This window comes from Scyliorhinus torazame, chromosome 2 (assembly GCF_047496885.1).
Source record: "Scyliorhinus torazame isolate Kashiwa2021f chromosome 2, sScyTor2.1, whole genome shotgun sequence".
In the NCBI taxonomy this organism is placed as follows: domain Eukaryota; kingdom Metazoa; phylum Chordata; class Chondrichthyes; order Carcharhiniformes; family Scyliorhinidae; genus Scyliorhinus; species Scyliorhinus torazame.
In genome coordinates this window covers 297,944,044-297,969,248 of record NC_092708.1, presented here as the reverse complement: position 1 = coordinate 297,969,248, position 25,205 = coordinate 297,944,044, and the positions used below count along the sequence as shown (strand labels likewise).

The 25,205-nt window shown below is 49.7% G+C and overlaps 1 protein-coding gene and 1 pseudogene across 1 annotated transcript in view; both read left to right on the top strand.

Moving 5' to 3' along the window:
• Nucleotides 1-25,205, top strand: part of ttc6 (tetratricopeptide repeat domain 6) — a 554,053-nt gene that overhangs the window by 264,178 nt on the left and 264,670 nt on the right. The gene's annotated exons all lie outside the window — the stretch shown is intronic.
• Nucleotides 3,941-5,570, top strand: LOC140385606 (nucleosome assembly protein 1-like 1; annotated as a pseudogene).

Here is a 25,205-nt window from a genome sequence, read left to right as displayed (position 1 = left end):
GTGATAGTACGGGTCAATGGCCACCCGCTGGAGATGGAGTTGGATACTGGCGCAGCGGTCTCCGTGATCGCCCAGAGGACATTCGACCGCATCAAGCAGGGTATACAGACCCTTACACTAACTGACTCACAGGCCAGGTTGGCCACCTACACGGGGGAACCACTGGACATTGCAGGAACTACAATGACCCCTGTTGTCTATGGACGCCAGGAGGGGCGTTTCCCACTTATCGTAGTGCGTGGCCATGGGCCCAGCCTGTTGGGTCGGGACTGGTTGCGCCATTTGCGGTTGCAATGGCAGCACATCCTCCAAACAGTTTCTGGAGGGTTGACTGAGGTACTAGGACGATACCCAGAGGTATTCCAGCCTGGTCTGGGGAAAATAAAAGAGGCCTAAAGAAGCAGTCTTCCGGATCAATGGACACGAGACTGGCTCGGTTTTTGTTTATGTACAGGACCACCCCCCATACAGTGACTGGGGTAGCTCCCGCAGAACTCCTAATGGCCCGGAGACTTCGCACCCGCCTTAGTATGGTCTTCCCGGACATTGGCGCAAAAGTACGCCGCACACAAGAACGGCAGGGACCGGGATTGTCTCAGCATCGTCCGATTCGGCAGTTTGCGCCCGGTGACCCAGTATTCGTGCGGAATTTTGCTGGTGGTGCCCAATGGGTTCCTGGGGTAATCTTTCGCCAAACGGGCCCTATATCGTACCAAGTGCAAGCCCAGGGTCGTCTCCAGCGAAAACATGTAGACCACGTCCGGTCCAGAAGATCATCCCCGCAAAAGATTCCCCGCCCCCGGAGCTCAGTTCAACAGCGGCAAAGACCAGAAACAAGGGAAGGTAGTCCTCCAAATCTTCCACTGGTGCCTCACTCAAAGCCTGCGCAGGTCATGACGGGACCGAATGGGGACAGAGACGCTGACATGACGGAGGCAGCAGACTCTGACTCCGAGATAGAGACACAGGATGAATCAGAGGGGGAATCCTCGGGTCCACAGGCCGTGGATGTACAACCGCGCCGTTCATCACGGAAGCGCCGGTCTCCGTCTCGTTATACGCCGCCTGATCCAGCGCCGCGTGCAAATGGCGTCCGGCCTGCGGCCAAACGAGTTTGACGCCTCCCTTCGCCAGGGCCTACGGTGGATTCCTTGGATTTTGGGGGGGAGGGATGTTATAACCTGCCTACTGACGATTGGCTGGGGACTAATGATTATCCCACAATCCTATGGGAGTATGAACTTCCCCAATGAGGGAGGCGGAGAAGCTCCTACTATAAATAAGCTGGCCAGTCCAGGAACCAGGAGGAAGGAGAAGGTAGCAAGGGAAGTTACTGCTACTGCTATGTATATATTGTTATAGTAAATAAACTTTATTATTTTGTATCCTTAAAACTCGTGCTGGATTCTTCGGGGCCCTTACAAAAACGCATCATGAATTTGTTGAGCATTCATAGGTCAAAATTCTCTGGCCGTTTGCTGGCAGTGGGATACTCTGACCCTGCCGACAGTGCACCCTGTCCGTGGGTTTCCCGGCAGCATCGGGTGGCTTCAGCCAGGAGCAGAGAATCTGGCCACCAGCAAACGGTGCATCGCCGAGAAATATGCGGCTGTGGCTGGAGAATCACACCCACAATTTTTTTTGTCTTTCTTCACTCGCCGCCTTGTAGCAGAACGGGGACACTTTAAGAGAACAATTGCATGTTGTCATCTTTTAGCAGGCAAACAGGAAGTGTAATATCGCATGCTATGTTATGTTCGACAATGTTATGTGTTAACATCGTCTAAATAAAGCTCCAAGGACTGCAGACTCAATCTTAAATCCACTAGAGATTTTTTACTGTTCAGATAGGCCATGGAGTTTGTCTGAAGAGCCATGATGCCAACATGGCAGCTATGTAAACACCATATACTAGAGAATGCTATTATCAAGTGAATGTTCTTTCCAAATCATGTCTTCTTTTTACATCTTATTTGTTTATCAATGCAAAGGTGACCATGTTCATGTTGGAGTATGTAAGGGTTCCAGTGGGTTGTCAGGCATGGACGGCACGGTAGCACTGTTGCTTCACATCTCCAGGGTCCCAGGTTCGATTCCCGCTTGGGTTACTGTCTGTGCCAAGTCTGCATGTTCTCCCGTGTCGGTGTGGGTTTTCTCCGGGTGCTCCAGTTTCCTCCCACAAGTCCCAAAAGACGTGTTTGTTAGGTGAATTGGACATTCTGAATTTTCCCTCTGTGTACCCGAACAGGCGCTGTTGTGTGGCGACTAGGGGATTTCAACTGACCTCATTGCAGTGTTAATGTAAGCCTACTTGTGACAATAGTAAAGATAATTATATAGGCTATATGACCAGTGCAACATTCTCAATATGGTGTTGATGGTAGCATGCTAGCTTGGATGAGCATCTCACTGCCTTATAGTTTTGTCCTGTCATCTGATCTTCAGAAGCTTCTGAAGACAGCTCAAGTGAAAGTGGTTGAGCTTCTTGGCATAATGCTGGTCTACAGTCCAAGTCTTACATGCAAAGAGAGAGTGAGCATGACTATTGCCCTAAAGGCGTTCAGTTTGGTAGGCAGACTTGTCCTCTTCACTCCCAGACTGATGTTCAAAGTCAGCCTAAGGCTAAATTTGCTTTGGCAATTCCTGCATGTGTTTCATCATCAGTATAGACAGTTCAGGAAGTCCTTGGCATGCAGGCACAGCCTGACGAGAGCCTTATTGCGCTGCTGCTCACGGTAGCAGATCCTCAAGCTATCGAAATTTAGAATACCTTCGCATTCGACATCGAACCAGAAAGCAAAACCTTTGATGAAGTAATTGAACACTTTGATTGGTATTGCTCCCCCGACAAAAAATGAAATGTTCAAGTGGTGTATGTTTCGCACGCATACTCAGAAGACGGGCAAATCTTTCAATAGTTTTCCAGCCGACTTGTGATTGAAGGCGCAGTCATGCAATTTCAGTACGCTAAAGTCATCGATGATCCGCGATCAGATAGTGTTCGGGATATCAAATGATAAGGTACGTTAGAGACTATTGAGGGAAGAAGACCTTCAATTAGAAAACACTATCAAGATTTGTCATGATGTGGAGATGCCGGCGTTGGACTGGGGTGAGCACAGTAAGAAGTCTTACAACACCAGGTTAAAGTGCAACAGGTTTGTTTCAAATCACTAGCTTTTGGAGCACTGCTCCTTCCTCAGGTGAATCTGTCGTGGAGATTTGACATGCAAGCGAGCCAGCTGCACAGCAGATTAGCACGCTCGACCTGAAACATTTTGGTGCCAAAGTGTAAGAAGACACCAGAACCATAAGCTTAGTGATGATGTGGAGATGCCAGCGTTGGACTGGGGTGAGCACAGTAAGAAGTCATACATAAGCTTAGTGACACATTCACATAGAACACACACATAAGAAACGCAGTCCAAGTGCGGACGGCCATTTTAAACGGCCGACCGGATCCGCCATTTTGTGCCATAAGTATGGCACTCCACATGGGCCGCGACAATGTCCAGCATGGGGGAAGGTGTGTTCCAAGTGTGGCAGAACAAATAATTTTGCGAGACAATGTTTTTCACGTCCAACTGGGACCAAACAGGATCAGTTAACGTGATTGATGAGATGTGCATTGAAGACCTGTTTTTTGTTGATTTGATTTCGACTGACAACGCAATGAGACTGAATATGCAAAGTGAAGAAGTCTTACCGGTTGCAGCAATAGTGATGGTGATGCCGACGCCATGGAAATGAGAGAGACAATTCCAGTGATGATCAATGGCACTTTAATTGACTGCGAGCTTGACACGGGAGCAAGGACCAACCTTATCAGCTTGTCAGATTTGAACAGGCTAAGAGTTAAACCGACTGTCGTCACTCAGACAAGACTGCTGGGAGACAATGGGAAGGCGATTGCAACGTTAGGCACATGTGAGTTTGAAGCATGGGTACACGACAGATGTCACGCCATAACATTTTCCATTGCGGCACGGAACGGGAGCCCACCATAGGAGCGGAAGCATGTGAGGCATTGAACCTAATTGAGCGGCTGTACATTCCAGACAGCGCTACGACAGAGTATGATTGCAAATGGTAAGGCGATGAAGTGACACAGTTAACCGATGAGACAAAAGCAACAGTTAGGGTGGAGGAAGATAAACCAGATGAAGAGATGGAAGAGCCAATAGGAATTCCAGAATTCTGGTTAACAGTCTTCAAAAATGTGGATATGCTCAGTGACATAATACAGGAGCATGAAGTGCCCATCCTGCAGCATCTACAAGACATAAAGGTGAAATTTTCAGGTCCAGGTCAGCCAATGAGTTTTACTCTGGAGTATAAGTTTGAGACAAATGAGTACTTCACAAATGAAGCACTGACAATAACATACAGGATGGAGTCGCCTCCTAATGATTCAGATTTTTTCTTTTTTGATGGACCAGAAATTCTAGGAAGCACAGGATGCCAGATCGACTGGAAGGAAGAAAAAAAAGTCACAATGAAGACCATTAAAACGAAACAGAAGCATAAGGGTCGGCGCACTGGTAGAACAGTTATGAAAACTATACAAAATAACTCTTTCTTCAATTATTTTAGCCCTTCTGCAGTTCCAGACGATGGGGATCTAGATGAAGGTTCTGTGGCAGGACTCTGAAATTGTTCACTTTTGCAGGTACACGTAATTGCACGAGCGGTGTTATACTTCACAGGAGAAGCTATCGCAGACAATGGTGTTGATTACGATGAAGAAGATTACGATGATGGTGTTTACGATGATGATGATTATGATGATGAAGATTACAATGATGATTATGACGAAGATGATTACGATGATCATCATCACAAGATAATGATTACAATGAGAAATGTGAAGAAGCAGATGACGCGCCAGAAGAGAAAAACCATGAGGGTTTCTTGCTTTATTTGGCAATAGTAATGAGGTGATAACAAGTAGCTTCCAATCTGCGCAGGACAACGATGCGTGTATGAGTTCCAAAATGGAGTGTGCCAAGTTTGAAAGCGAGAGTGCAACAGCAAGCAAATTAGCTGAGAGCAAATCGACTGCGAACTGAAGAAATAGTCCCCATTTGGAGAAATTGGCTCCAGAGAAGCACTATGATTTCTCCTCTGCCCACAGAATAGTTCCTGCAGTGAATTCCCAAACACTCGAGGCCAGTCCATTAGACAATGTGCAGCAAGAAAAAATGGATACATTTTCGTGCAGTTTTTCAACAGACGAGGCATGTATATCAGATGAGGATGAGCCACTAATTGAGACTAAAACACAAAGTGAAGAAGTAATGCCTAACGTTGAGGACATTGATCCAGCTAATATACGGGAATGCGAGGGTTTGCAGATCATTTTTGAAGTTGCAAACTTGCCTCGAACTGCAAAAGCGTCCAAACATATACCGGCATTGGATGCCTCACCAGTTGATGGGCATGCAGTACAGCATTCAAGCGCAAGCAGCATGGATCAACTCCTCAATCCAGCAAAGGCTCCAGAATCAGCCATCTTGGCAGCAGATCCAGAAACAGCTACAACAGCAGACGACCCAAAGCAGCTACCATAACAAAAGATCCAGAAGCAGCCATTGCCTCAGGGCATTCAGAAACAGCTAATCCCTTGACATCAACCAGGAGCAAGAATGATGCTCAAGGTGCACAGTTATATGTGAGTGTGAACCACACCAACTTCACGGATGATGCCACCAAAGCCAATAAGAAAAGGAGAAGGACAGAGCTGATTATAAAAAAGAGAAGGAAGGGTGAGAGAAGAGTTGAGGACACAGTTGGTCGACTGGGTAGCAGCCGTGACAGTGAAGACACAAGCATTGGCAATAAGGCGAATATAAAAGAACACACACGTAGTAGGAGGCATCGTTTCAAAAGGCTGAAAGAGTTGGTGACTCAAAGAGCAGGCTGAAAAATAATCTTTTGAAAGATGAAAGAAGATAACGTATTTGGTCAAGATTCAGGAGACCAACACAAAGATGTTGTTAACCTGAAAGACTGAACATGTAATGAACTGTGTACAAGGGACACCTTTGAAATTGTTATGCATATTATGCTCTGTAAAGCGCAGTTAGATTTGTATATATGACATGTTGGAAATTGTTATGTAGATCATGTTTTGTAGGGCACAGTTACATTGGTTGAACATTCATTTCGTGTTGGGTGTTCTGGGGCGTCATTCTCCGACCCCCCGCTGGGTTGGAGAATCACCGGGGGCTGCCATGAATCCTGCCCCCGCCGGTTGCCGAAGTCTCTGGTACCGGATATTCGGCGGGGGCGGGAATCGGGCCGCGCCGGTTAGCGTGCCCCCCCGCTGGATTTTCCGGCCCGGATGGGCCGAAGTCCCGTCGATAAATTGCCTGTCCCGCCGGCGTGGATTAAACCACCTTTTGAACGGCGGGACAAGGCGGCGTGGGCGGGCTCCGGGGTCCTGCGAGGCGATCTGACCCCGGGGGTGCCCCCACGGCGGCCTGGCCCGCGATCGGGGCCCACCGATCCGCGGGCGGGCCTGTGCCGTGGGGGCACTCTTTCCCTTCCGCCTCCGCCACGGTCTCCACCATGGCGGAGGCGGAAGAGACTCCCTCCACTGCGCATGCGCGGGAAACTGTCAGTGGCCGCTGACGCTCCCACGCATGCGCCGCCCCGAGATGTCATTTCCGTGCCAGCTGGCGGGGCAACAAAGGCCGTTTCCGCCAGCTGGCGGGGCGGAAATCCCTCCGGCGTCGGCCTAGCCCCTCAATGTTGGGGCTCAGCCCCCAAAGATGCGGAGCATTCCGCACCTTTGGGGCAGCGCGATGCCCGTCTGATTGGCGCCGCTTTGGGCGCCAGTCGGCGGACATCGCGCCGTTTGGGGAGAATTTCGCACCTGATGTGCAAACGATCCAACACGGCTGGAGATGGTGTAACTCTATTTTATTAACTGCTTAACTGTAACAGCACACTGCTAACTTGGGTACGTGCATTACCAGCTAATCTGTGGACTCTGTCCTATTACTATCTGGGTGAGGCACTCAGCACATGGTGAATGTCTGAGTGGCAGGCTCTGAGCTCGGTCGTCTGAGCTGGCTGCTGCTGGAATGAGCGGGAAGTGTAGTGTCCCCTGTTTTTATAGTGCGTGTGCTCTCACTGGTGATTGGCTGCGATGTTATGTGTGTGTTGGTTGGTCCTACTGCATGTCCATCAGTGTGTGTTTGATTGCACCATGATATGCTGATCTAAATATCATGACATTCCCCCTTTTCGCAAAGAATATGTGCCTACATGACAATAAATAAAGAAGTGTGGTGAGTGCATCTAATCATGTGTGTGCAATATTTACAACAATATGTACATGTGGCTATACTATATACACAGGAAGGTGCCAGGTGCAGAAACTAACTATGTTACACCAAGAACAAAACCAATGTCATTAACAAACAATAACAAAATCTTAAACAGTATGGCAAAAAGTCTGAAACATTATGTCAGAACAAGTCAGTGAGTCCAATATGAAAAGGTTCATAAATTAAGTCTCTCAGGTGGGCGACGAATTCGGTTTGACCGCCTCAAGGGTGGGTCAGGATCCACCGGCTGAGGAATGGGCCGGGCCACGGTCGAGTGAGGAGGATGCAGGGTGTCTGGAAGGTCAACAAAGTCCATTGCAGGGACAACAGGAGGGCATGGCACCGGTGCAGGATCACGTAGCGAGCGCTGAATCAGACGAAGGGCACGCCGATTGCGGCGGCGAATAGAGCCATCAGGCAGATGAACCAGGAATGAGCGGGGATCTATCTGTCGGAGAACTTCAGCGGTTGCCGACCAGCCGCCCTCCGGAAGGTGTATGCGGACATTATCTCCAGGCGCCAGGGCAGGAAGATCAGTCGCCCGAGCATCATGTGTCGCCTTTTGTTGCTCATGCTGTTGCTGCATCCGCCGAAGTACCGGAGCATAGTCGAGGTCTGGGACGTGAATGGATGGCACAGTGGTCCTGAGGGTGCTGTGTGCCCATAAGCAGCTGGGCCGGCGATAGGCCCGTGGACAGTGGGGCCGAGCGGTAGGCCAGCAAGGCGAGGCAGAAGTCAGATCCTGCATCAGCAGCCTTGCAGAGGAGCCTTTTAATGATATGGATGCCCTTTTCTGCTTTGCCATTCGACTGAGGATGCAGAGTACTGGACGTCACGTGTGTGACGTTGTATGAACTGGTGAAGGAAGACCATTCCTGACTCGCAAAGCAGGGGCCATTGTCTGACATCACGGTGAGCGGGATGCCGTGGCGAGCAAAGGTCTCTTTGCAGGCCCGGATGACAGCCGATGATATGGTGTCGTGCAGGCGTATGACCTCTGGATAGATGGAAAAGTAGTCGATGATGATGATGTAGTCCCTGCCAAGCGCATGGAACAGGTCCATGCCCACCTTCGACCAGGGGGACGTGACCAAGTCATGGGGCTGAAGGGTCTCACGGGGTTGTGCCAGCTGAAACCGCTGACAGGTGGGGCAATTGAGCACAGTGTTAGCAATGTCCTCATTTATTCTCGGCCAGTATACAGCCTCTCGGGCCCTCCGCCGGCACTTCTCAACGCCGAGATGGCCTTTGTGCAGCTGTTCTAAGACAAGCCGGTGCATGCTGTGTGGGATCACGATGTGGTCCAGCTTCAGGAGGACACCATCAACGACTGCCAAGTTGTCCTGAATGTTGTAAAACTGTGGGCATTGTCCCTTAAGCCACCCGTCCATCATGTCAAGCATCACACGTTGCAGAAGGGGGTTGGCCGCAGTCTCACGTCGAATGTGGGCCAGGCGTGCATCAGTGGCCGGCAGATTGGCAGAAGGGAAGGCTATATGTGTGTCGACTTGGCAAACGAACCCCTCAGGGTCGGGCAGCGTGTTGACTGCCCTGGACAGAGCGTCTGCTATGATGAGGCCCTTGCCCGGGGTGTAGACAAGTTGGAAGTCGTACCTCCGGAGTTTGAGCAGAATGCGCTGGAGGCGAGGGGTCATATCATTGAGGTCCTTTTGAATGATGCCAACCAGCGGGCGATGGTCAGTCTCCACGGTGAACTGGGGAAGGCCATATACATAGTCGTGGAACTTGTCAATGCCAGTCAACAGGCCTAGGCACTCCTTTTCAATCTGCGCATAGCGCTGCTCTGTGGGGGTCATGGCCCATGACGCATAGGCGACTGGGGCCCATGATGAGGCGTCATCCCATTGCAGGAGGACCGCCCCAATGCCCGACTGGCTGGCGTCAGTCAAGATTTTCGTCTCCCTTGCAGGATTGAAAAACGCCAGTACCGGGGCGGTGGTGAGCTTGACCTTGAGCTCCTCCCATTCACGCTGGTGGGTGGGAAGCCACTGGAATTCAGTTGTCTTCCTCACTAGGTGCCGGAGAGCTGTAGTGTGGGATGTGCTCCTGCGGTGTGGTGGACAAAATAATGATGTGGTCTACATAGACGCGCACCCCTTCGATGCCCTCCATCATCTGTTCCATGATGCGATGGAACACTTCAGAGGCCGATATGATGCCAAATGGCATCCTACTGTAGCAGTATCTGCCAAATCGAGTGTTGAAAGTGCACAGCTTCCTGCTGGACTGATCCAATTGAATCTGCCAGAAGCACTTTGAGGCATCAAGCTTGGTGAATATTTTTGCCTGTGCCATCTCGCACGTGATCTCCTCACGTTTGGGTATGGGCTAGTGTTCCCTCATTATGTTGCGATTTACGTCTTTCGGGTCTATACAGATCCGGATCTCGCCGGAAGGCTTCTTGATGCACACCATGGAGCTGACCCATGGAGTCGGGTCCGTTACCCGGGAAAGCACTCCTTGGTCCTGAATGTCCTGCAGCTGCTGCTTGAGGCGGTACTTGAGGGGTGCTGGGACCCTGCGAGGTGCGTGAACTACCGGGGTGGCATCCTGTTTAAGCCGGATTTTGTTCGTGTAGGGCAGTATGCCCATGCCCTCGAAAACATCCTGGTTGTGCGTGAGGATTGAGTTGAGCTATGCCCTAAAGTCTGCATCTGGGAAATCGGACGTGCCTTCTGGAGAGAGAGAGTGTACACGCCAAACGAGGTGGAGGATTTTGCACGCCTGTGCGCCTAGCAGAGAGTCCTTTGAGGAGCCCACGATTTTGAATGGTAGTGTGGCTTTACATGAGTTGTATGTCACTTCGAGCTGGCACAACCCCGTGGCGGGGGTGACGTTGCCATTATAGTCAACAAGTCGACAGTTGGATGGCAGAATAGGTGGTTTAACCGTCAGGGTCTGGAATGCTGACCATGCGAGGAGATTGGCGGAGGCACCAGTGTCCAGGCGGAATCTGATCTGGGATCGGTTGACTGTCAGGGTGGCACACCACTCGTTGTCCGGATCAATGCTGTGCACTGACAGTGGCTGGTGCATTCGACTCGGGGACAGCTTGTTCTTGTTGATGACAGCAACACGGAAGGGCTCCCTGTCCTCCGTCTCACCGGTCTGTGTGACGTCGGGATCGGACTCGGTGAACGTGGGTTGAATTGCCCGAATGTTTCTGCGAGGCTGGTAAAAGGGGAACGAGTTCGCAGGGTGAGCTGCTCGACAGCAGGCAGCATAGTGGCCCAACCTGCCACAGCGTAGGCATTGTCGCGCTTTGGCAGGACATTGAGGCTTTAAATGGGCGGAGCCACAGTTGCCGCACGTCGTGATGTCAGTGCGTTCGTTGCGCCACCGCGCATGCGCGGTGCGGTTTTGCGTAGAACGCACCTGCGCATCACGATCCTCTGCATCAGCGTCCCCTCTTTTGGCGCGTACAAGCGAGGGAGGCCTCGGAAAGCACGCGAAATATCCGGCCTCCTCCAGGCCGCGGCCCGGGAGGTACTCGATCGTCTGGACCCGCTCCGCCTCGTGGGACCCGTGCCGCGCCGCTTCGGCTGCCTGGATGTGTGAGTACCGGCTGGTGGCGTTCTCATGCAGGACGCAGGTCTCGACGACAGTCGCCATAGATGCTTGACCCGAAGGAGCTGCTGGCGCAGGGTGTCTGACATGACCCCGAAAACTATCTGGTCGCGTATCATGGAGTCAGAGGTGGTCCCATAGCCGCAGGACTGCGCGAGGTTGCGGAGGTGTGTTAAGTAAGACTGGAAAGGTCCGTCCTTACCTTGCAGGAGCTGCTGGAACAGGTACCGCTCGAAGCTCTTGTTTACTTCAACGCTGAAGTGTTCGTCGAACTTCAGGAGCACCGTCTTGTATTTGGTTTTGTCCTCGCCGTCCGTAAATGTAAGGGAGTTAAAGATGTGGATGGCGTGTTGCCCCACCGTGGAGAGAAGAAGGGCAATCTTCCTGGTGTCCGATGCATTCTCCCTGTCTGTGGCCTCGAGGAAGAGTTGGAAGCGCTGCTTGAACAGTTTCCAATTGACCCCGAGATTGCCAGCGATTCGGAGCGGCGGCGGCGGGTTGATGTTCTCCACGGTGCAGGACGGCGGATTGCTGATACGTTGCAGGTAGGTCTCACAGGCGCTGGCTTGCGTCCACTTCTGGTATCATGTTGTGTTGGGTGTTCTGATGTACAAGTGATCCAACACGGCTGGAGATGGTGTAACTCAATTTTATTAACTGCTTAACTGGAACAGCACACTGCTAACTTGGGTACGTGCATTGCCAGCTAATCTGTGGACCCTGTTCTATTACTATCTGGGTGAGGCACTCAGCACATGGTGAATGTCTGAGTGGCAGGCTCTGAGCTTGGTGCTCTGAGCTGGCTGCTGCTGGAATGAGCGAGAAGTGTAGTGTCCCCTGTTTTTATAGTGCGTGTGCTCTCACTGGTGATTGGCTGCGATGTTATGTGTGTGTTGGTTGGTCCTACTGCATGTCCATCAGTGTGTGTTTGATTGCACCATGATATGCTGATCTAAATATCATGACATTCCCCCTTTTCGCAAAGAATATGTGCCTACATGACAATAAATAAAGAAGTGTGGTGAGTGCATCTAATCATGTGTGTGCAATATTTACAACAATATGTACATGTGGCTATACTATATACACAGTTTCTGCACCTGGCACCTTCCTATGTTACACCAAGAACGAAACCAATGTCATTAACAAACAATAACAAAATCTTAAACAGTATGGCAAAAAGTCTGAAACATTATGTCAGAACAAGCCAGTGAGTCCAATATGAAAAGGTTCATAAATTAAGTCTCTCAGGTGGGCGACGAATTCGGTTTGACCGCCTCAAGGGTGGGTCAGGATCCACCGGCTGAGGAATGGGCCGGGCCACGGTCGAGTGAGGAGGATGCAGGGTGTCTGGAAGGTCAACAAAGTCCATTGCAGGGACAACAGGAGGGCATGGCACCGGTGCAGGATCACGTAGCGAGCGCTGAATCAGACGAAGGGCACGCCGATTGCGGCGGCGAATAGAGCCATCAGGCAGATGAACCAGGAATGAGCGGGGATCTATCTGTCGGAGAACTTCAGCGGTTGCCGACCAGCCGCCCTCCGGAAGGTGTATGCGGACATTATCTCCAGGCGCCAGGGCAGGAAGATCAGTCGCCCGAGCATCATGTGTCGCCTTTTGTTGCTCATGCTGTTGCTGCATCCGCCGAAGTACCGGAGCATAGTCGAGGTCTGGGACGTGAATGGATGGCACAGTGGTCCTGAGGGTGCTGTGTGCCCATAAGCAGCTGGGCCGGCGATAGGCCCGTGGACAGTGGGGCCGAGCGGTAGGCCAGCAAGGCAAGGCAGAAGTCAGATCCTGCATCAGCAGCCTTGCAGAGGAGCCTTTTAATGATATGGACGCCCTTTTCTGCTTTGCCATTCGACTGAGGATGCAGAGTACTGGACGTCACGTGTGTGACGTTGTATGAACTGGTGAAGGAAGACCATTCCTGACTCGCAAAGCAGGGGCCATTGTCTGACATCACGGTGAGCGGGATGCCGTGGCGAGCAAAGGTCTCTTTGCAGGCCCGGATGACAGCCGATGATATGGTGTCGTGCAGGCGTATGACCTCTGGATAGATGGAAAAGTAGTCGATGATGATGATGTAGTCCCTGCCAAGCGCATGGAACAGGTCCACGCCCACCTTCGACCAGAGGGACGTGACCAAGTCATGGGGCTGAAGGGTCTCACGGGGTTGTGCCAGCTGAAACCGCTGACAGGTGGGGCAATTGAGCACAGTGTTAGCAATGTCCTCACTTATTCCCGGCCAGTACACAGCCTTTTGGGCCCTCCGCCGGCACTTCTCAATGCCGAGATGGCCTTTGTGCAGCTGTTCTAAGACAAGCCGGTGCATGCTGTGTGGGATCACGATGCGGTCCAGCTTCAGGAGGACACCATCAACGACTGCCAAGTTGTCCTGAATGTTGTAAAACTGTGGGCATTGTCCCTTAAGCCACCCGTCCATCGTGTCAAGCATCACACGTTGCAGAAGGGGGTTGGCCGCAGTCTCACGTCGAATGTGGGCCAGGCGTGCATCAGTGGCCAGCAGATTGGCAGAAGGGAAGGCTATATGTGTGTCGACTTGGCAAACGAACCCCTCAGGGTCGGACAGCGTGTTGACTGCCCTGGACAGAGCGTCTGCTATGATGAGGCCCTTGCCCGGGTGTAGACAAGTTGGAAGTCGTACCTCCGGAGTTTGAGCAGAATGCGCTGGAGGCGAGGGGTCATATCATTGAGGTCCTTTTGAATGATGCCAACCAGCGGGCGATGGTCAGTCTCCACGGTGAACTGGGGAAGGCCATACACATAGTCGTGGAACTTGTCAATGCCAGTCAACAGGCCTAGGCACTCCTTTTCAATCTGCGCATAGCGCTGCTCTGTGGGGGTCATGGCCCATGACGCATAGGCGACTGGGGCCCATGATGAGGCGTCATCCCATTGCAGGAGGACCGCCCCAATGCCCGACTGGCTGGCGTCAGTCAAGATTTTCGTCTCCCTTGCAGGATTGAAAAACGCCAGTACCGGGGCGGTGGTGAGCTTGACCTTGAGCTCCTCCCATTCACGCTGGTGGGTGGGAAGCCACTGGAATTCAGTTGTCTTCCTCACTAGGTGCCGGAGAGCTGTAGTGTGGGATGTGCTCCTGCGGTGTGGTGGACAAAATAATGATGTGGTCTACATAGACGCGCACCCCTTCGATGCCCTCCATCATCTGTTCCATGATGCGATGGAACACTTCAGAGGCCGATATGATGCCAAATGGCATCCTACTGTAGCAGTATCTGCCAAATCGAGTGTTGAAAGTGCACAGCTTCCTGCTGGACTGATCCAATTGAATCTGCCAGAAGCACTTTGAGGCATCAAGCTTGGTGAATATTTTTGCCTGTGCCATCTCGCACGTGATCTCCTCACGTTTGGGTATGGGCTAGTGTTCCCTCATTATGTTGCGATTTACGTCTTTCGGGTCTATACAGATCCGGATCTCGCCGGAAGGCTTCTTGATGCACACCATGGAGCTGACCCATGGAGTCGGGTCCGTTACCCGGGAAAGCACTCCTTGGTCCTGAATGTCCTGCAGCTGCTGCTTGAGGCGGTACTTGAGGGGTGCTGGGACCCTGCGAGGTGCGTGAACTACCGGGGTGGCATCCTGTTTAAGCCGGATTTTGTTCGTGTAGGGCAGTATGCCCATGCCCTCGAAAACATCCTGGTTGTGCGTGAGGATTGAGTTGAGCTGCGCCCTAAAGTCTGCATCTGGGAAATCGGACGTGCCTTCTGGAGAGAGAGAGTGTACACGCCAAACGAGGTGGAGGATTTTGCACGCCTGTGCGCCTAGCAGAGAGTCCTTTGAGGAGCCCACGATTTTGAATGGTAGTGTGGCTTTACATGAGTTGTATGTCACTTCGAGCTGGCACAACCCCGTGGCGGGGGTGACGTTGCCATTATAGTCAACAAGTCGACAGTTGGATGGCAGAATAGGTGGTTTAACCGTCAGGGTCTGGAATGCTGACCATGCGAGGAGATAGGCGGAGGCACCAGTGTCCAGGCGGAATCTGATCTGGGATCGGTTGGCTGTCAGGGTGGCACACCACTCGTTGTCCGGATCAATGCTGTGCACTGACAGCGGCTGGTGCATTCGACTCGGGGACAGCTTGTTCTTGTTGATGACAGCAACACGGAAGGGCTCCCTGTCCTCAGTGGCACTGGTCTGTGTGACGTCGGGATCGGACTCGGTGAATGTGGGTTGAATTGCCCGAATGTTTCTGCGAGGCTGGTAAAAGGGGAACAAGTTCGCAGGGTGAGCTGCTCGACAGCAGGCAGCATAGTGGCCCAACCTGCCACAGCGTAGGCATTGTCGCGCTTTGGCAGGACATTGAGGCTTTAAATGGGCGGAGCCACAGTTGCCGCACGTCGTGACGTCAGTGCGTTCGTTGCGCCACCGCGCATGCGCGGTGCGGTTTTGCGTAGAACGCACCTGCGCATCACGATCCTCTGCATCAGCGTCCCCTCTTTTGGCGCGTACAAGCGAGGGAGGCTTCGGAAAGCACGCGAAATATCCGGCCTCCTCCAGGCCGCGGCCCGGGAGGTACTCGATCGTCTGGACCCGCTCCGCCTCGTGGGACCCGTGCCGCGCCGCTTCGGCTGCCTGGATGTGTGAGTACCGGCTGGTGGCGTTCTCATGCAGGACGCAGGTGTCGACGACAGTCGCCAGAGATGCTTGACCCGAAGGAGCTGCTGGCGCAGGGTGTCTGACATGACCCCGAAAACTATCTGGTCGCGTATCATGGAGTCAGAGGTGGTCCCATAGCCGCAGGACTGCGCGAGGTTGCGGAGGTGTGTTAAGTAAGACTGGAAAGGTCCGTCCTTACCTTGCAGGAGCTGCTGGAACAGGTACCGCTCGAAGCTCTTGTTTACTTCAACGCTGAAGTGTTCGTCGAACTTCAGGAGCACCGTCTTGTATTTGGTTTTGTCCTCGCCGTCCGTAAATGTAAGGGAGTTAAAGATGTGGATGGCGTGTTGCCCCGCCGTGGAGAGAAGAAGGGCAATCTTCCTGGTGTCCGATGCATTTTCCCTGTCTGTGGCCTCGAGGAAGAGTTGGAAGCGCTGCTTGAACAGTTTCCAATTGACCCTGAGATTGCCAGCGATTCGGAGCGGCGGCGGCGGGTTGATGTTCTCCACGGTGCAGGACGGCGGATTGCTGATACGTTGCAGGTAGGTCTCACAGGCGCTGGCTTGCGTCCACTTCTGGTATCATGTTGTGTTGGGTGTTCTGATGTACAAGTGATCCAACACGGCTGGAGATGGTGTAACTCAATTTTATTAACTGCTTAACTGGAACAGCACACTGCTAACTTGGGTACGTGCATTGCCAGCTAATCTGTGGACCCTGTTCTATTACTATCTGGGTGAGGCACTCAGCACATGGTGAATGTCTGAGTGGCAGGCTCTGAGCTTGGTGCTCTGAGCTGGCTGCTGCTGGAATGAGCGGGAAGTGTAGTGTCCCCTGTTTTTATAGTGCGTGTGCTCTCACTGGTGATTGGCTGCGATGTTATGTGTGTGTTGGTTGGTCCTACTGCATGTCCATGTGTGTGTGTTTGATTGCACCATGATATGCTGATCTAAATATCATGACAATTCGCATTTCGAAAGGAAGGGGGGTGTGGTGATATGCATATGCTAGGGACAGAGATCCACCATGTGACTACTTAGAACCGGCAGTTGGTATTAAGTCGTTCTAGAGGACAGTCGCATTCAAAGATGTTCCAAGCGAATTCAATTATTCGTTACCGTTTGTACTTTCATTCATTAGTCATCTTTCCACGTGTTCATTTTATTAATAAACTATCTTACTCGTTAAAGAACTAGATGTTCTGTGTGCAATTTTACCACAGCTACAGCACAGAACATAACAATAGATAGCGTGGTGTTTCTCGGCACTGTGAGTGCCACGAAACACGCAGCTAATCGTGCTGGTCACGGGACACTGTTCCAATTTGGTTAGATCGCACCCATTGACTTTATTATATGCCCTTCCGATCTCATGATTTCTTTTCTGCCCCACATCCTGATTACTTTTAGGGGGCCTGTATATAACTCCCATCACGGTATTTTACCTTTGTGATTCCTCAACTCTACACATAAATTCTATGCCTTTCGACCGTATATTGCTTCTTGCTATCGATTTAATTTAATTTCTTACTAACAAGACAATCCTGCTCCCTCTGTACATCTATCTGTCCTTTCAATAGGACATATATCCTTGAATTTTTAGATCCCAGTCCTGATCCCCTTCCAGCCACGTCTCTGTGATGTGCACAACAAGCTCATTTACCTTGTTTCATACACTGGGCGTATATATGTACAACACCCTCAGTCCTGCGTAGCCTGCTCCCCTTTTCAGAGTTGTCCCCGTACTGCTGGAACTGAAGTTAGATTTCTGCCACTTCACATACTCTCTGCTCGATTACTTGTTCTGGAAACTTTACTAACCTTCCTGAGCCCTTGGCCCCTTTAACTCATCATTAACTTGCATCCATACCTTCTCCTTTAACTTTGACTTTCTAATTTTCCATACAATTGAACCCTCCCGCCCCCGACTATTTAATTTAAAGCCCTATCAGATCAAGAGTCTAATTCTTCATCACAGGTGTAGGCCTGACCTCTCTCTTCCTCCTGGCAGTGTTAGGGCCTGGCCACGTGGCAAATATTGGATAAGTGAAAGTACAAAAGGTGAAAGAGATTTTGGGGTCAGGGATGGGTTGAGGGAGGAAAACATTAGGCTCATGGTCGCACTAACTTTCAATTTATGATGTATCTCAGGATGATGAGTAGGGAGTTGAAATGGGGCAAAGGGCTGTAACACACCACCATCTTCAATGTCCTCAGCAACACTGGATTCCATCTCCATGGGCTTTTTTGCTGTGGTCCCCTTGAGAAGGAGCACCAAGTCCTCCATTGGGGTGAGTGGATGCAGTTGTGGCAGCATGTCTCCTGCTGGTCATCTGCCAATCACTCCTATTATTGATGTCCTTTTGCTGTAAGTATGATGCTACATCTTGGTGGTATCAAGTCCATAGAGGCAACGAGAGTTGGGTAAGGGACTGGTATTGGAAGCTGTGTGTGTGAGGTGGAGTATGCAACTGTTAGGCCTGCCTCCTATAGTTCTAGTAAATGCAGTCAGGTGAGTGATGGAGTTGTGGTGAATTTGGCAACATAACAGGACTGATTGCTCAGCATGAGATGTGATGTGTAGATGCATTCACTGACCTTTACCACAACTGTGGAGTTGTCATATTTCTGCACTGCTACCAAGTCCTCAGGGCGAGACTCCAGGCATTTATCTCTCAAGTCACCTGTTTCCAGTCCTTTTTGAGGACATGCCCACCTGACGAACATGATGCTTCTGATGGCTGTGGCGGGAAATTCAGCCTTCATTGACGGCTGGAGCGGATGATGCCGTGCTTCTTTTTACGACAGTGAGAAGTTCATTTTTCCGATCTTGTGATATTTTCCGCTTCCACCCGCTATGACGGCCTTTGTGAGTGGGGCCAGAAAATCTAACCCTCTGTTTCTTTCTGCTGAGTATTTACAGAACATTCTGTTTTTATTTCCGAACTTGAGCATCCACAACATTTTGTCTTTGAGTTGACTTTCCTTTCTCTTGCAAAACAAGGTGGCGCATAATGAAAGGAAGCAAGGTAGAACTGGGGCAGATGGGCAAGTGGTTGAAATATCAGTGGGGGAGCGTTTTGAGGACAGTGATCATAACTCCGTCAGATTCAAGATTGTTATGGAAAAGGACTAAGATGGGCCTGAGATCAAAGTTCTAAACTGGGGAAGGCCGATTTTAATAAGATCAGATATAATTTGACCAGAGTGGACTGGAAGCAGACACTTTGAGGTAAAACTGTGACAGAATAGTGGGGATGCATTCAAAAGGAAATAGGAAGAGCGCAGGGCTGACGTGTTCCAAACAAGAAAAAGGATTGGACCACCAAATCCAGTGAACTCTGGATATCGAGGGATATACAGCATTGGATAAGGAGAAAAAAAGGAGGCTTATGGCAGATATCGAGGGCTCAAAACAGCAGAAGCCCAATCATAGAATCATGGAACTTACAGCGCAGAAGGAGGCCACTTGTCCCATCGAGTATGCACCGACCCTTGGAAAGAGAACCCCAACAAAGCCCACACCTCCACCCTTTTCCCGCAACCAACAACACCACCTATTCGTTTTTGGACACTAAGGAAAATTTAGTATGGCCAATCCACCTAACCTGCACATCTTTGGACTGTGGGAAGAAACCAGAGCACCCGGAGGAAACCCAAGCAGACTCAGGGAGAACGTGCAGACTCTGCACAGACAGTGACCCAAGCCAGGAATCGAACCTGGGATCCTGGAGCTGTGAACCAACTGTGCTAACCACTGTGCTACCATGCCACCCTTGTGCTGCCGTGCCACCCTAGAGGTGTATAGAAAGTGCAAGAGGGAACTTAAAAAGAAAGTTAGGAGAGCAAAATGGGAACATGAAAGGATACTGGCAGGTAGAATAAAGGAAAATCCTAAGTTGTTTTACAAGTACATTAAGGGTAAAAGGATAAATAGGGAAAGATTTGGGGCCATTAAGGACCACAGTGGTAATTTGTGTGGGGAGCTGGAGGACATAGGTAGGGTTCTAAATTTTCACTCATGAGAGGGACAGTGTGGGTATAGAAATCAGGGAGAAGGACTGTAATAAAATTAAAGAGATTAGTATAGACAGGAAGGAGGTTCTGAGTGGTGTGGCAGGCTTAAATGGAGAAAAATCTCCAGGGCTAGATGAAATGTATCCCAGTTTGTTGAGTGAGGCAAGGGAGGAAATAACAGGAGACCTGGCAAGAATTTTCAATTCCTCTCTGGCCACAGGAGAGGTGCTGGAGGATAGCCAATGTGGGCCATTATTCAAGAAGGGAGGAAAGGAGAAACCAGGAAACTCCTGGCCAGTCAGTCTCACCTCAGTGATGGGGAAACTATTGGAAGCAATTCTGAGAGTCAGAATTAATATGCATTTGGAGAGGCAGGGATAATCAAGAACCGTCAGCATGGTTTTGTTAAGAGGAGATCATGTCTGACCAACTTGATTTAATTTTTCGAGGAGGTGATCAGGTGTGTAGATGAGGGAAATGCATTTGACATGGTCTACTTGGACTTCAGCAAGCCTTCACATGGGAGACTGATAGTCAAGGTAAGAACCAATGGGATCCAAGGACATTTGACAAATTGGATCCAAAATTGGCTGAGTGGCAGGGATGGTATCCTGACTGGAAACCTGTGTCCAGTGGGGTCTCGCAGGGATCAGTGGTGGGGCCCTTGCTGTTTGTGGTTCATGTAAATGATTTAGATATGAATGTAGGAGGTCTGATCTGTAAGTTTGCGAATGATACTAAAATTGGTGGGGTGGTAAATAGTGAGGAGGATAGCCTTCAATTACAGGAAGATATAGACAGGCTGGTCAGATGGGTTGGTCAGTGGCAAATAGAATTCAATCTGGATAAGTGTGAGGTGATGCACTTGGGCAGGGCAAACAAGACAAGGGATTACATGATAAACAGCAGGACCTTACGAAGCACCGAGGATCAGAGGGACCTTGGTGTGCATGTACATCGGTCCCTTAAGGTAGCAGAGCAGGTGGGTACAGTGGTTAAGAAGGCATAGGTAGGACGTCCGGTGGGGGCTATGAAGGAGTAAGTCGCACATTTGATGGCTCCCGCTTGGGTCGGACTTTTGGACGTTTCCCCCCAATTTTTAATAGGACTTGATTTGGAAAATCGATGACAGAGGCAATTGGGTACTCCCACATTGGTGCATGGTGAGGCAGACTAGAAGTGCTCGCAAAGACAGAAACAGACGGACAGAGAAGGCTTGGGCTGAAGCTGCAGTGGAAGAAAGCATGGCGGACGACCGGAGCTCTGCCTTATCGACACAGCAGTTAACGGAGCAGCTGATGCAAGTTATCCAGGAGGGCGTCACCAAGCAGAAGCAGGACTGCTTGGACCCGATTAAAGAGTCAATTGCGCAGCTGAACCTTAGATTGGATGCCCAAGATCGGGTGATCCAGAAAGTAGAGAAGGCGCTGGCTGACCAGGAGGAACATCAAACTGTGGCGGAGATGGAAGTGGAGCTGCTGAGACACTAGCAGAAAAAGCTCCTGGAGAAGGTGGAGGACCTAGAGAATAGGTCCCGCCGGCAGAACTTGAGAATTGTTGGGCTCCCGGAGGGGTCCGAAGGAGCGGACGCTGGGGCATGTTTGAGAAGCTGCTGGGGGAGGGGCCATTCTCCCGACCCTTGGAAGTGGACAGAGCTCACAGAGCACTCGCGAGGAAGCCGCGAATGGGAGACCCCCCAAGGGCAATGGTGGTGAGATTCCACAGGTATTTGGACAAGGAACGTATTTTACAGTGGGCGAAGCAGACACGGAGTTGTAAATGGGAGAACAGTATCCTACGGATCCATCAGGATCCGAGTGTGGAGGTGGCCAGGAGAAGAGTGGGGTACAACCAGATGAGGTCGACCCTTTTAAAAAAAAAAAAAGGTGAAGTTCAGACTGCTGTATCCGGCCCGTCTCTGGGTCACGTACGAGGAGCAACATTTATATTTTGAGTCGCCTGAGGAAGCGCAGGACTTCGCGAAAAGGAAAGGGCTGGTGGCGGACTGAGAACTTTGAACTTTGCTGCAACGTTCATGTTTAAAAAGGTTTCTCGTTTTTCATTCTGTGGACGTTATTTGTAATGCCTTCTGTATGCCTTCTGGGGAGGGTTTAAACTAATGTGGCAGGCGGGATGGGAACCGATGCAGGAAGTTGGAAGGTAGTAAAACATGGACAGAAACAAAAAGCAGTAAGGGGGAAAGTGTAAGGCAGAGAAGCCATAGTCAAAAATCAAAAAGGGCGACAGTACAAGGTACAGTGACTGAGGGGAGCTCAGTGAATAGGACCAGTAATACTAAAAGGAATAAAACGGGAAGTAAAAATATGAATGGTAAGCATGTTGTTACATGAAGATATGGGTTCAACAACAAGGAAAATTAGGACAAAGGTTAATAGGAAATATAACTTAGGAGAGGTTACTGATCGAGGTGTTAAGATTCAGAACAGAGGTAAAAAAGCCAACATAAGTGTACTTTACCTGAATGCTCGTATTTGGAATAAGGTTAATGAGTTGATGGCGCAAATCATCGTGAATGACTATGATTTAGTGGCCATTACTGAAACATGCTTAAAGGATGGTCACGACTGGGAGTTAAATATCCAAGGGTATCAAACTATTCGGAAGGACAGGGTGGATGGTAAGGGAGGTGGTGTAGTTCTGTTATTTAAGGATGACATCCGGGCAATAGTAAGGGATGACATCGGTGCTATGGAGGATAAGATTGAATCCATTTGGGTGGAAATCAGGAATAGTAAGGCGAAAAAGTCACTGATGGGAGTAGTCTATAGGCCACCAAATAGTAACATTATGGTGGGGCAGGCAATAAACAAAGAAATAACGGATGCATGTAGAAATGGTACAGCAGTTATCATGGGGGATTTTAACCAGGTCGGTCAAGGCAGCCTTGAGGAGGAGTTTACAGCATGTACCCGCGATAGTTTCCTAGAACAGTATGTAATGGAACCTACGAGGGAACAAGCGGTCCTAGATCTGGTCCTGTGTAATGAGACAGGATTGATTCATGATCTCATAGATAGGGATCCTCTCGGAAGGAGCGATCACAATATGGTGGAATTTAAAATACAGATGGAGGGTGAGAAGGTAAAATCAAACGCTAGTGTTTTGTACTTAAACAAAGGAGATTATAATGGGATGAGAGAAGAACTAGCTAAGGTAGACTGGGAGCAAAGACTTTATGGTGAAACAGTTGAGGAACAGTGGAGAACCTCCCAAGTGAATTTTCACAGTGCTCAGCAAAGGTTTATACCAGCAAAAAGGAAGGATGGTAGAAAGAGGGAAAATCGACCGTGGATATCTAAGGAAATAAGGGAGAGTATCAAATTGAAGGAAAAAGCATACAAACTGGCAAGGATTAGTGGGAGACTAGAGGACTGGGAAATCTTTAGGGGGCAACAGAAAGCTACTAAAAAAGCTATAAAGAAGAGTAAGATAGATTATGAGAGTAAACTTGCTCAGAATATAAAAACAGATAGTAAAAGTTTCTACAAATATACAAAACAAAAAAGAGTGGCTAAAATAAACATTGGTCCTTTAGAGGATGAGAAAGGAGATTTAATAATGGGGGATGAGGAAATGGCTGAGTAACTGAACAGGTTTTTTGGATTGGTCTTCACAGTGGAAGACACAAATAACATGCCAGTGACTGATAGAAATGAGGCTATGCCAAGTGAGGACCTTGAGAGGATTGTTATCACTAAGGAGGTAGTGATGGGCAAGCTAATGAGGCTAAAGGTAGACAAGTCTCCTGGCCCTGATGGACTGCATCCCAGAGTGCTATAAGAGATGGCTAGGGAAATTGCAAATGCACTAGTGATAATTTACCAAAATTCACTAGACTCTGGGGTGGCCCCGGCGGATTGGAAATCAGTAAACGTGACACCACTATTTAAAAAAGGAGGTAGGCAGAAAGCAGGTAATTATAGGCCAGAGAGCTTAACTTCGGTAGTAGGGAAGATGCTGGACTCTATCATCAAGGAAGAAATAGCGAGGCATCTGGATGGCAATTGTCCCTTGGGCATACGCAGCATGGGTTCATAAAGGGCAGGTCGTGCCTAGCTAATTCAGTGGATTTTTTGAGGACATTACCAGTGCGGTAGATAATGGGGAGCCAATGGATGTGGTATATCTGGATTTCCAGAAAGCCTTTGACAAGGTGCCACACAAAAAGTTGCTGCATAAGATAAAGATGCATGGCATTAAGGGGAAAGTAGTAGCATGGATAGAGGATTGGTTAATTAATAGAAAGCAAAGAGTGGGAATTAATGGGTGTTTCTCTGGTTGACAATCAGTAGCTAGTGGTGTCCCTCAGGGATCAGTGGTGGGACCACAATTGTTCACAATTTACATAGATGATTTGGAGTTGGGGACCATGGGCAATGTGTCCAAGTTTGCAGACGACACTAAGATGAGTGGTAAAGCAAAAATTGCAGAGGACACTGGAAGTCTGCAGAGGGATTTGGGTAGGCTAAGTGAATGGGCTAGGGTCTGGCAGATGGAATACAATGTTGACAAATGTGAGGTTATCAATTTTGGTAGGAATAGCAGCAAAAGAGATTATTATTTAAATGATAAAATATTAAAACATGCTGCTGTGCAGAGAGACCTGGGTGTGCTAGTGCATGAGTCGCAAAAAGTTGGTTTACAGGTGCAACAGGTGATTAAGAAGGCGAATGGAATGTTGTCCTTCATTTTTAGAGGGATGGAGTTTAAGACTAGGGAGGTTATGCTGCAATTGTATAAGGCATTAGTGAGGCCACACCTGGAGTATTGTGTTCAGTTTTGGTCTCCTTACTTGAGAAAGGACGTACTGGCACTGGAGGGTGTGCAGAGGAGATCCTCTAGGTTAATCCCAGAGCTGAAGGGGTTGGATTACGAGGAGAGATTGAGTAGACTGGGACTGTACCCATTGGGTACAGAAGGATGAGGGGGGGATCTTATAGAAACATATAAAATTATGAAGGGAATAGATAGGATAGATGTGGGCTGGTTGTTTCCACTGGCGGGTGAAAGCAGAACTAGGGGGGCATAGCCTCAAAATAAGGGAAAGTAGATTTAGGACTAAGTTTAGGAAGAACTTCTTCACCCAAAGGGTTGTGAATCTATGGAATTCTTTGCCCAGTGAAGCAGTAGAGGCTCCTTCATTAAATGTTTTTAAGATAAAGATAGATAGTTTTTTGAAGAATAAAGGGATTAAGGGTTATGGTGTTCGCGCTGGAAAGAGGAGCTGAGTCCACAAAAGATCAGCCATGATCTCATTGAATGGCAGAGCAGGCTCGAGGGGCCAGATGGCCTACTCCTACTCCTAGTTCTTATATTTTTATTGATTTGGGGCCAGTTGCAGAGCTGAGTGAGTTAAAGTTTACATTTGCACTGTTGGGGGGTGGAGGTGTGTTTGTTAGATGCTGGATCTTTTGCTTGATCTTTTCCTTGTTTTGTGGTTTTTTTTTTTGTCGGGCAATTGTGTTGGGATTGTCTTTCATTTGAATATGTGTGTATGAGCGGAGGGAGGGTGAGGAGGGAACAATAGGTGGGAGAATGTTTGGTGCCAGGGGCGGGGGCCACCAAGCTAGCTGGGTGGGCTAGCTCATGGAAGCACAGTA